This window comes from Bubalus bubalis, chromosome 2 (assembly GCF_019923935.1).
Source record: "Bubalus bubalis isolate 160015118507 breed Murrah chromosome 2, NDDB_SH_1, whole genome shotgun sequence".
NCBI lineage: Eukaryota > Metazoa > Chordata > Mammalia > Artiodactyla > Bovidae > Bubalus > Bubalus bubalis.
The window spans coordinates 46,195,295-46,204,725 of NC_059158.1; positions in this window are offsets into that span (position 1 = coordinate 46,195,295).

Consider the following 9,431-nt stretch of genomic DNA (forward strand, 5'->3'; position numbering starts at 1 on the left):
ACTGGAGTGGGCAGCCTTTCCCTTCTCCCGGGGATCTTCCCAACCCAGGGGTTGAACCCAGGACCCTGCATTGTAGGCAGATTCTTTACCAGCTGAGCCACCAAGGAAGCTGGAAGCAACTCAGAGACAGTGAAGGACAGGGAAGCCTGGTATGCTGCAGTTCATGGGGTCACAAAGAGTCGGACCTGACTTAGGAACTGCACAACAACAGCTATAGGAAATAATAAGAGACAAAACATGAGAACGCAGGCACCACTTGGAAGAGTTAAAGAGAAGGTGCTCTTGGGTTTAATATGTCATTCACCTCCTCATTCATTATTCATGTATATTTCAACTAGGATTTCTTTTTTATGGGTTTATTTTTTAATCAGGAGCCAATTAAGGTTACGACGTGGTCATGACTAGATATTTGATCTTAAGGAGTTACTGTTAAACATTTTAAGTGTTGTATTTTCTTTTTTAAAATGTTATTTATTTTTAATTGAAGATAATTGCCTTATAATACTATGTTGGTTTCTGCCGTATATCAACATGAATCAGCCATAGGTGCCCTTTCTCTTGAACCTCCCTCTAACCTCCCACCCCATCAGACACCTCCGAGTTATGACAGAGCACCAGATTTGAACTCCCTGTATCATACAGTAAATGTCCACCGGCTATCTGATTTCACCTACGGTGATGTATGTTTCAATACTACTCTCTCCATTTGTCCCATGTCCCCCCATTAATCTACAAGTCTGTTCTCTATGTCTGCATCTCTACTGCGGCCCTGCAGATAGGTATAGTTCAGTACCATCTTTTTAGATTTCATTCATATGTGTTAAAATATACCTGTCTTTCTCCTTCTGACATACTTCACTCTGTAAAATAAATTCTAGGTTTCTCCACCTTATTAGAACTGAGTCAGATGTGTTGCTTTGGAGGCTGAGTACTATTCCGTTGTGTATACATCCCGTGACTTCTTTATCCATCCGTCTGCCAGTGGATATCTCGGTTGATTCCGTGTCATCATTACTGTTAATAGTGCTGTGATGAACAATGGGGAGCATGTGTCCTTTTCAATTATGGTTTCCTTGGGGTATATGCCCGGTAGTGGAACTGTTGGGTCATGAAGTAGTTATATTCCTAGTTTTTTAGGACTCTCCATACTGTTCTCTGTAGTGGCTGTATCAATTTGCATTCCCACCAACAGTGCAAGAGGGTTCCCTTTTCTCCACACCTTCTTTAGCATTTATTATTTGTAGATTTTTTTGATGATGGCCATTGGGACCAGTGTGGGTGATACCTCATTGCAGTTTTGATTTGCATTTCTCTAATAATAAGCAATGTTGTGCATTTTTTCATGTGTTTATTGGACATCCATATGTCTCCTTGGAAAAATGTCTGTTTAGGTCTGCCCACTTTTTGATTGGGTTGCTTGTTTTTCTGGTATGGAGCTGAATGAGCTATTTGCATGTTTTGGAGATTAATCCTTTGTCAGTTGTTTTGCTTGCTATTATTTTCTCCCTTTGGAGAAGGAAATGGCAACCCACTCCAGTGTTCTTGCCTGGAGAATCCCAGGGACAGAGGGGCCTGGTGGGCTACAGTCTATGGGGTTGGAAAGAGTCAGACACAACAAAGCAACTAACACACATTTTCTCCCATTCTGAGGGTTTCATCTTGTTTATAGTTTCCTTCACTGTGCAAAAGCTTTTAAGTTTAATTAGGCCCCATTTGTTCATTTTTGTTTTTATTTCCTTTACTCTAGGAGGCAGGTCATAGAGATCTCACTGTGATTTATATCAAAGAGTGTTCTGCCTGTTTTCCTCTAAGAGTTTTATAATTTCTGGTCTTACATTTAGGTCTTTAGTCCATTTTGAGTTTATTAGGCTGGTAGGGAGTGTTCTAATTTTATTCTTTTACACATAGTGGTCCAGTTTTCCTAGCACCACTTACTGAAGAGACTATCTTTTCTCCACTGTATATTCTTGCATCTTTTGTCAAAGATAAGGTGCCCATCGGTGCATGGGTTTCTCTCTGCACTTTCTATCTTGTTGCATTGGCCTATTATTTCTGTTTTTGTGCTCGTGCCATGCTGTCTTGGTGACTCTAGGTTTGTAGTATAGTCTGAAGTCAAGGAGGTTCATTCCTCCAGCTCCATTCTTCTTCCTCAAGATTGCTTTGTCTATTCGGTGTTTTTTGTGTTTCCATACAAATTGTGAAATTTTTTGTTTCAGTTCTGTGAAAATTGCCATTGGTAGTTTGACAGGGATTGCATTGAATCTGTTGATTGCTTTGGGTAGTATAGTCATTTTTACAATATTGATTCTTCCAGCCCAGGAACATGGTACATCTCTCCATCTGTTTGCATCATCTTTGATTTCTTTTATCAGTGTCTTATAGTTTTCTGCATATTAGGTCTTTTATCTCTTTAGGTAAGTTTATTCCTTGATATTTTATTATTTTTGTTGCAGTGGTGAATGGGATTGTTCCCTTAATTTCTCTTTCTGATTTTTTCATTGTTATTGTATAAGAATGCAAGGAATTTTTGTGTATTAATTTTATATTCTACAACATTGCTATATTCATTGATTAGCTCTAGTAATTTTCTAGTGGCATCTTTAGGGTTTTCTATGTATAGTATCATATTATCTGCAAACAGTGAGAGTTTTACTTATTTTCCACTCTGGATTCCTTTTATTTCTTTTTTCTTTTCTGATTGCTTTAGCTAGGACTTCCAAAACTATTTTGAATAATCATGGCAAGAGTGGGCATCATTGTCTTGTTTCTGATCTTAAAGGAAATGCTTTCAGTTTTTCACTGTTGAGAATAATGTTTGCTGTGGGTTTGTAATGTATGTCCTTTATTATGTTAAGGTATGTTCCTTCTATGCCTATTTTCTGGAGAGTTGTTTTTATCATACATGGATGGGTGTTGAATTTTGTCAGAAGCTTTCTTTGCATCTATTGAGATGATTATATGATGCTTATCTTTCAATTTGTTAATATGGTGTATCACATTGATTGATTTGTGTATACTAAAGAATTCTTGCATCCGTGGGATAAGGGTCCACTTGATCACAAGGTATGATCCTTTTAATGTATTTTTTGGTTCTGTTTGCTAAAATTTGGGTTAAGATTTTTGCATCTATGTTCATCAATGATATTGGCCTGTAGTTTTCTTTTTTTGTGGTATTCTATCTGGTTTTGGTATCAGGGTGACGGTGGCTGGTGGAAAGGTTTTCAATCCTCTTCCTTAGCCACTCTGCCTCTGGGACTCAATTGTGGTTTTATCGCCACCTCTGCATGTGGGTCACCCACTGGAGTCTGCCTTGAGACTGACTCAGCTGACTCAGTGGCACAGCTGCTTGGATCTTGGGGACTCTGGAAGCACCAGGCGTGCAAGGGCACAGGCAATCATGGGCACAGGTGAGATGGCACTGTTAGGGCTTTTTCCCAGCCTCTGGCCACTCTGCCCCAGTGAGGACCAGGCAAGGAGGTGGTGCAGCTGCTTGGGTCATGGGGAACCCGGCAGCACCAGGTATGCAGGGAAGCCGGTGGCCACAGGCACAGCAGATATGGTGCCCGTGGAGTCCTCTTCCAGTTTCTGGCAGCTGGCATTCAAGGGCTTGTCTGGCTGGTCCTTCTTTGTTGCTTGGCACAGCAGGTGCTCAAGGGCGCCCCTGGCTGATGTCCTTATCTGTTGGTCAGCTTGTCAGGCTCTAAGAGGCCACCCTCCCGGGGTTTTCCTCTGTTGGGCAGCTGCTGGCCCCTGCAGGTGGGGAGAAGGAGAAGTTGTAGTGACGGCTGCACTGCCTTCACCTGCGGAGACTCTGCAGAGTCGCCTCGCCTCCTTGGCTGCCCAGCTCTCCTCCAAGGGCCTTCCCTGCCGTGATCTCCCCCCTCACACCCCTGGGGCCCTCTCCCCACAGGCAACAGCAGTCTACACCCTGATTGCCCTCCAATCCCCACGCTCCAGCTCCCAGCCATAGCAAGTACCAGAGGACCTGCATCCCTGTCCAGGGTGTGAAGGCTGCTGTGTGGATGGTCCATGCAGATTTCACCCCATTCAGACCATCACAGATCATCTGCTTCCCTCTCCAACGGCCTCAGATGCCTCTGCTCTGTTCCAAACTACTGCTCCTACGTGGGGATCTCACCCCTGCTTCAGTTCCTCCACCCCTTGGGAGCAGGTCCAGTCTCACTCTCCCCCTCTTTTTCCCTTTCTCCCTTCATCCTCCCAAGTTTTGTGGGGATCTATATATTCCTTTCTGGTGGTCAGGGATACTGCCAGCTCTCAGTTGGTGCTCTGTGAGATCCTCTGCATCTGAAGATGTATTATTCCTGATGCATCCATGGAGGGAGAAGTATTCCACACCCACCTACTCCTCTGCCATCTTGTCATCTCTCCATTAGTCATATATATTTTGAACCCCCTATTACGCACCAGGGATCCTGTAGTGGACAGGAACAGATAGATGCTTATTCCCTGGGAACTAAAGGAGTGAAACAATTGCATAAATTATAATTACTACTGGGACTTCCTTGGTGTTCCAGTGGTTAAGAATCCACCTTCTAATGCAGGCAATGCAGGCAATCCCTAGTAAGGGAACTAAGATCCCATAAGCTGATAGGGAGCTAAGTCTGCCCTCCTCAATCAGTGAGCCCAGGTTCCACAGTTAAGACCTGACAGCCAGAAATAAAATAATTAAATAAATGATTAAAAATATAATTACCATAGTTTTGAGGAAAGAAAGCCACATGGAAATATATAAACTTATAGCCGACCCAGTCTAAAAAGCCAGGAAGTCTTTCCAGTGGAAGAAAGGGTAACATTTAACTCAAAGGAGAAGCTTATAGTAGACCTTCCTTAAATGCACACAGATGTTTATTGCAACCTTGTGAATAGTAGAAAAATAATGTTACAGCAAGTCTCCTACATAAGAACCAGTTCCATGCTGAGACTGCATTTGTAAGTCCAATTTGTTCATTAGGTCCAACAAAGTTAGCCAGGTACCCAACAAACACAGTCGGCTATATAGTACTGTACTGTAGTAATACATAAAAACTAACACAAAAGTGAAGAACACATTTTTAATCTTGTAGTACAAAGTACAGTAGCACAACAGCTGGCACACAAGGGTTGGCGTTGAGTGAACAGGCAGGAAGAGTTACTGGAGGAGGGAGAGGAGGTGGGAGATCTTGGAGCTGAAGGATTGTCGGCAATTGGAGGCAGAGGGCATACTGCTTTCCACTCAGTCTTACAGCATCTTTGAAAATTCGCACTTTAAGGTTCATATGTAGGAGACTTACTGTATACGGTTGCATACTTTTGGCAGAGAAGTGATAAAGAGATGAAGGCTTTTGAATTTTAAGAAGCCCACACTAGTCAAATCTAGAATTAGACACTGTAAGGATAGGGATGGGTGGCGAGCAATAGCAACGCTGCAGAGGGGCAGAAGGGAAGACAAGAGAGGGGGCAGACATCACAGGACAGAGATCCACAGAGCAGATGTGGGCAAAGGGATGAAGGGCAAGTAAGCGTGGTATGTCTGGGAGACAGGGATACAGGATTGCAGACAGTCCCAAATTAGACCTTCCAGAAGCGGCAGGAGAATTGGCAGTTTGCTCTTGTTTTCACACTCCCCGCCCCCTCATTGCTTTAATTGCAAAAGTACAAGCTACACCTCAGACCTCAAGTGCCCTCTGTGAAATCCACTCCAGGAAGGAATGACCTTGAGAACACCTAGAGCGATCACTACTGATGTATCTCTAAGTAATTTATACAGCATAGGAGAGTGATGAATGTTAGTGATCATGTTAATAACACTGGTGATCGTGGCTGCCGCATATTGCCACTCTAAACTGCCTTAGGAGACTCACATTCATCCATAAGAATGATAAAATAGCTAACGGCGTTTCAGAAGGGAAGCCTTTGTAAAGATATTTAAACGGGACAATTTTCATGCATCTTAGCAAATAGTTTCCCACTAATGAAAATTAAAAAAAAAAGTAGGTACAGTAATCAGTACATTTCATTAAATATCTTCTGTTAGCATCACTACATATTCTGTCCCTCTATTTCATTGCATGATTATGTATTATACTAGTAAATACTGGTAAGATTTTTAAAGTTATGTGTGGAGGTCATAAAAAATATAAGCAAGCTATTTGTTCTGCCCAAATTGAAGAGAAAATGCATGTGTGAGAAGGTAGGACCTAATGGGCTATTAAAAAATATAAGAGGATGGTTTTCTCCATTTTAATTACCATTTTGTTTCTCTTTAAAACTAATGATTAGTCCACACATGTATCTACTTATATATAACTGCATTTTTTCCATACCTCTTTTCACAAAGACTCACAGCATCACTTTGAACTTTAAATTGTATTCAAAATCCTTCCATCTTTACACATACATGAACATACACAGACACACAGACACACACACACACACAGACACACACACACACACACACACACATCAAAGATTCAGATAAACAGCTGATTTCTAGGCATACCTACTAGGCCCAATTAACTTTCCACCCTCTGCCCTAACTAGCGTCTGGTATGATGCCTTTCCTACCGAAAGTTCTCAATAAATATGTGTTGAGTTAATGACACTTACCTTATGAAACAAATTAAATGTGGAACATAGATAAAATGTTCATTTCAATGATTTCCACAGTCGTCATACAAGAAATGTCATAAGACAATTAAACTCATGTGATTATTCATCCAAGAGTGCTTTTTGCCCAACACTGGTAGGGATTTTCCTTCTTAATTTTCCCCAAAGTTCTGGGGGAAAATGTTATTGATAAGCACAGCTAGTTTTTTATTGTTAGACGTGACATTCTTTCTGTATCAATGGCTGTATCTGCCTGGAAGGCATTGCCTTCAAGTGCACTAAAACGTTTATTTTAAAGCTCTTGAAAGGACCAGAAGCCTAGTGCTCCTTTGTTCTATAAATAATGGCTGAAATATAGTCATTCATTGAAATGGCTTCTTATCATTTTTCTAAGACATTTTGAAGGGACACAGTTTTGTTAAAAGCAAAATAAACAGAAAAAATAGTCACTGAGAATATAAATTTTCTTATTTTCCAATAAATTTTAGTTGTTTTTTCTCTTCTATGATTTCTCTCTCTTATTTTTCTGCATACTTCTGTGCATCTATATATTACTCTGTTATTCTATTTCATTATAGTTTGTCTTCTCAATTAAATTACAAGTACTTCAAGGGTCAGAAAAAATACCTCATACTGTTTTGAAATGCCTTGTGTATGTGAACTCAATACGGGCGATAGATGAAGCTCTGTTCAATGAAATTTCAGTGCCACTATTTTGTTCTTGGACCTCAGCCTGAATTTTGCGGAATGGGGTAAAGATGGACTTGCTGTTTGATCAATAAATATTGTCTTTGGAGCCTCTTAGTCATAAATACCATCTTCTCACTCATTGTATTTGTTATTTTTTAAGTATAAATTTATTTGTAAAATCCTACTTTTAGTTCCTGGTTTCAATCTATGCTGCTGTTTAAAAAAATAAAGGTTAGAAAATACTAAGCAGAGTTTTCACAGGAAAGACTGAGGTTTATGTGTTCTTTCCCATACTGTCTGGATCTTGTTCCTTACCACTGTTCTTTCTATCCTTTGCTGTTTCCTTTTCACAATGTTTATAGATTTAGAGAGGTCCCCAGAAATAAATTTCACATGACCCTGTTCCTGAAAAGTAGGAAGACTACTTTTCACATACATGGCTAGTTTATTTCTTTTCCCCACTGACAACCTTTAGCTACTCTGGTTATTTCTTATTTCATTCATTTAAACTTCCACATCCGCTCTGACCCCAAACGATACTGATTTTCAGTCTCAATGGTTGCCAGTTGGTCTCCTTTCTGTTGTCACTGCTGCTACCCTGCCACCCTTTTTAGACCACAGCTGGCCGAACTGCTCTTTCTTACACTCTAGAATTTATCTAGATGGGAAACAACTATGAGATCAGTCATTATTTCACCATCAATAGATACTAGGTCTGCGCTTTGCAGCTTTACAATCAGGAATCTTCACAATCCGAGCCCAAGTGTAACAATAGTGGCCGCTAATTACCACACATCAGTGCCCAGATAAGGGTTTTACAAGCACTATTCCTAATTCATAATTCTTACAGCAATCCTAGGCAGTAAAAAACTATGATCGCATTCTGCAGGTGAGGAAATACCTGCAAACTTTATTCCTAAACTTACCTTCCAACGCAGTCCTGCCACAAACATGGCCATGCGTGGCCACTTCTGTGCAGGGCCCCAGAACTCACTTTTACTTTCTTGCCTCTAACCTTTCCTCTGTGATCTCAGCACCTAGTTGTATGTCAGCTTCCATCTTCTGTCAAGTTTGCTTATCAGTCAGGACTCAATTCAAATTCCAACATTTCTGTGAAATTCTGCTCGCATTCCCCAATGATCTAAGCAGTTAATCATTTCTTCCTCTTGCCCGGAAAGCACCCGGAGCTTTCCATTTAAAGTTCCTCTCACTGGCTCATGCTAGTTCTGTTTGCTGTACTTGTGTGCCGTCCCCTCGTCTAGCTTGCAGGCTCCTTAAGGTGTCATGTCAATTTGATACCGTCTCTTAACCCATTAAAGATGGAAAGCCCTTAATATAGGGTCTTTAATACATTCTTCCTCTCTACTTATAGTTTCCTCTCTTTTATTGTTTAGAATAATTAACATCTTAGTAGATATCCTTCTTTGCTATTTCACTTGCTTTATGTACGAATGCATATCTTAATAAAATTCAACTTCCCATGGGCCCTTTTAATTTGTTTAGTCTAAATACTCTTGTTTTTAAAATAAGATAAGCATATATTTATTAACGTAGTTTCAGGTGCTTATATTTGAGAAGGAAATGGCAACCCATTCCAGTATTCTTGCCTGGAGAATCCCATGGACATAGGAGCCTGGCAGGGTCCAGTCCATGGGGTCACAAGAGTCAGACATCACTTAGGGACTAAACCAGTTGCTCACAGTAAATGAAAATCCACACAGAGAACATGGATTGAGTGAATCAGAAGACTGCATGTGAAAAATGAAGAGCAGAATTGCAAAAAGATTAAAAGGTGAAACATGGGAATTGGCAGAAAGAGAAGAAAGAAGTTAAATGTGTAAAACAAGAATATTCTCCACTTGCTGTTAAAGAAAAGAAACTGCAGATCACAAATAGCACAATCTGGAAGCTTAGCTTTGCGATGTGGTGGGACTTACTGTTAGTTTCAACCTTTGCCTTTTGCTCTGTTTCAACATCTAGAAAATGTAAATTTCATTTGCCTGCATCTATTCATCATTCAGGAGGACCTAACTCAAACCTCAACAGTTTAGCATTTTCCCCAAGTTATTTATTCCGGGCAAAATAACCATAAAAGTCATTTAAAAAGTCAATGCAAGCTTATGATAATTGACACA